We start from the raw sequence: 3,627 nt of genomic DNA, 5'->3' as shown, positions 1-3,627 counted from the left end.
CACTGCTATTGGTTCTGGGTTTCCTTGGCAACCCCTATCTCTCTGATTTTCTCTGCTTGCTTTTTAGAAATCTGACTAAGTCTATAATAATCACTGATCAAAAAGAGTAGAAGGTAAGTGACCAGCATTGCCTCTGAGAAAAGAAGTGTGCAGATTTAGGGGAAACAGAAAAACATTGAGAGGAAGGGAGAAGAATGTAAAAGGTGTAGAAGGTATTGATTTACACGATTTGTTATTTTCAATTGTCAGTGTACCAGTAGTAGTGTTGTCAGGGGATGTTCAAGGTGATAATTTCATTAGGCAGGCAGCTGTATCATCTATCCTCCTTCAATTCTCCAAGGCCTGGCTTAACCAATATGGAGGGTAAGAAATCATATTCTAGATTATTGTGAAAATATGAAATACAAACCTTCAGAGAAGAAGGAAAAAAAAGGAGACTAAACTTCCTCTAATGTTTACATTAGGAATATATCAGAATACAATTTAGAAGGGGTAAGGTTAGTAACTACCAATCTTAATTTTAGGTCCAGTGACACATGTATAAAATATAATCAGTGAGGTTTTATTATTTTGTACAGTACATTCTATATTTCATACTGTGATACTATCACTTTTATTACATGAAGACACTAGGATGGGGAATAGGTGCTTTCCTTCTTTAAAGCTAATTAGATAAAATATTTCTGCTAAAATTCAGAAATATTCATTGTTAGAACCAGGCTCAATCCTCTAGTTGTTGTTGGGTATTAGTGAATAGTATAGCATTTAACAAAATCCTCATTAGAAAAAGTTGAAAGACACACTTATCAGAAGGTACTTGTTTTGGCTATTCAAGGCAAATAGATCATTATTTGGATTCTTCTCTCACACCAGGAGGGAGGTTAATAAGTGCAGTCTATAGGACCAGAGTTATCTAGTAAACTCAATAACTGAGTTACATACTTGAGTTGTTGGATTGAATTCTATATTGGCAACATTTGGATAAAAAGTAAATATATTGCTTGACAGTGAAGTTATTTATTCCTTACACATTAATATAATTGAAAACACAACATATTTAATCATGTTGAGTCTAAGACACTGTGATACTGTAGTTTTGTTTGTTTTTTACCAAGTAAAATTTCATTTTAGGTCTCTGGTGCAATACTTTATCCTGACTCCTCTTGTGTTTGTTTCCCCATCACCCTCGTTCTCATCATGAAATTATTTTGCAGTTTGGATGGCTTGGCCCCACCCCACCCCACTCAGAAATGAGTGCTCACTGGGCAAAACTGACCAAGGCAAACTCCGCTGCAGGAATTTGTGTAGACATCCTAGGCCTGAGCCAATCTACACTGTCCTGGACACAAGGTTTGGAGAGGGTCCTCTGTGGGGTCACCGGTCCTCCTTCCGGATCTGAGGGAAGATGTGTCCCCGAGGGAAGATGGCCTTCAGGGGACACTCGAAACGGGGAGGCTCCCTGAGAGTCACGGAGACACTCACATGTGGTTTGGAGGCGGTCACCCTTGAAAACGTATCTCTTCAAGTTTCTGTTATAGAAGTCAATAAATCCCCTTAATTTAGGCCAGTTTCAAATGAATTTACTGTTACTGGTAAATGAAAAAAATCCAAAATTATATACCTCCTCTTGGGCCTCATGCATGCATCCACGAGAGTAGTAGTCAACTTCAGTGTAGTCAGATTGGGACTATTTAAATTTATTTAGGGTCTTGTGTCTTAGTTTATAGTTGTCTTGGTACATTGCAGATACTTTGGGGTTCTATGTTCTAATGTTTGATTAATTCTATGACTGTTTATTATTAATATTAAGCACTATGTCACTATCTGTAAGGCACTGAGCATATAGCAGTGATAAACATAGTTCCAATACTCAAAGAGCTCAACGGATTAGTTAGGGAGGCAGAGAAGAATATCAAAGAGGGATGGGATGCAAACGTTAAAATGGGAAACCAGAAGGAAGGCAAAGGAGGGGCACCTTACTCAGAATGATGGGGTGTTGGATAGGAGAGAAGGGTAGGGAAGGGCAGGTGTCATTCAGGACTCCTAAGAAGGAGTCACCAACTTTTGTTTGGACCTCTCTGGCAGAAGCCTGGGGACCCATTTTCAGAACAATGTTTTTAAATGCATACAATATTTTGGATTAACAAAGGAAATATTGTGTATTAAAAAGCTATTGAAATATTTTTTTGTTGGGGTCCAACCCTAGCAGGTCCAGGGGTCCCCAAAGGTGTGGACGGAGTCGGCGTAGAAGGAATGACACGGAGACAGCGTTCAGTTGATCAGCAGCCTAGCCAGGATCTCCAGCCAAGTTCTGTCTTTTATTGTCTTGTTACATCTGTATTTATACCAGTTGATTTTAATCCTGTCAATTTCTATTCCAAAGGTTAGGGCATTTCTTATCTCTATTCCAGGGAGTAAAGATTATGTAGCTTAAGGGTGATTGTTCGTAGTTAAAGTGATTAACTACCCGCCTGTATTTAGTTAAGGGGTTTTATTCCCTCCCTAACTTCAGGGAAAAATCCCTGCCTGAGGAAACAACCTTTCTCGGAGAGGTGACCTTGGTTAAAATGCATAGCGCCAAGAAGGTGAGCAAACATATTAAGAACAGTATGCCATATATGCCAGGTCCCTTGAAACATATGCTGTGCAGATGTTTCTTCCCTGCAGCGACTGTGTCAAGCAGCAAGGACGGACCAGCTTCCGGCATTTTTTAAAAAACAAATTTGTGATTTAGTAATATATGTGCTCTTTGATTAACTTATTAAAAACAAGATCTAGTGGTGGGCATAATTATTAACATAATTTTGAGGTAGCAATGAATGTGAATGATATTTTGGTAGCAACTGTTATGTGATGCGGAAATACCTGTGGTTTCTTCTGGTTGCAAAAGCATAGGTATTGCTAATACTATGTGGTTTGTGGCCTACATTTATAATAGGATATGCTGAATTTTTATTTAGAGGTTTAGTTTGATGTAATTTCCTGGATCCCTGAATTTTATACCAAGTTTTAAAAAATACCTGGTGTTAAGGAGAGATCAAATTTGAACACATTTTAGACAGACTGAAGGAGGTATTTGGGTGAATGAAATAGAAATGAGTTTGGGACACATGGAACAGCATGTGCAAAGGTATGGAGGAGGCATGAGAAAAGGTCAGGGACTGTCAGCAGATTGCATTGGTTAGGATAAAGGATGAAGTTCACATTGTGGTAGGAGGTGAAGCTGAAAAGACTGGCAAAATCTCATATCTTTGGGGTATGGGTTGATTGTATATTATGGTGATTAAATGTGCTCCTGCATTTACTATGTTTAAAATCCTTTGCAGCCGAACCGGTTTGGCTCAGTGGATAGAGCATCGGCCTTCGGACTCAGAGGTCCCAGGTTCGATTCCGGTCAAGGGCATGTACCTTGGTTGCAGGCACATCCCCACTGGGGGCCGTGCAGGAGGCAGCTGATCGATCTCTCTCATCAATGTTTCTGGCTTTCTATCCCTCTCCCTTCTTCTCTGTAAAAAATCAATAAAATATATTTAAAAAAATAAAAAAAAATAAAATCCTTTGCAAACTCTATATTGCCTAGGTTAGGGGTCCAGAATGAGTCAGGTCAAGATGTGCTTCCCTGGTATG

The sequence above is a fragment of the Myotis lucifugus genome, unplaced genomic scaffold, assembly GCF_000147115.1.
Source record: "Myotis lucifugus unplaced genomic scaffold, Myoluc2.0 scaffold_251, whole genome shotgun sequence".
NCBI lineage: Eukaryota > Metazoa > Chordata > Mammalia > Chiroptera > Vespertilionidae > Myotis > Myotis lucifugus.
This window is presented reverse-complemented; position numbering follows the sequence as displayed.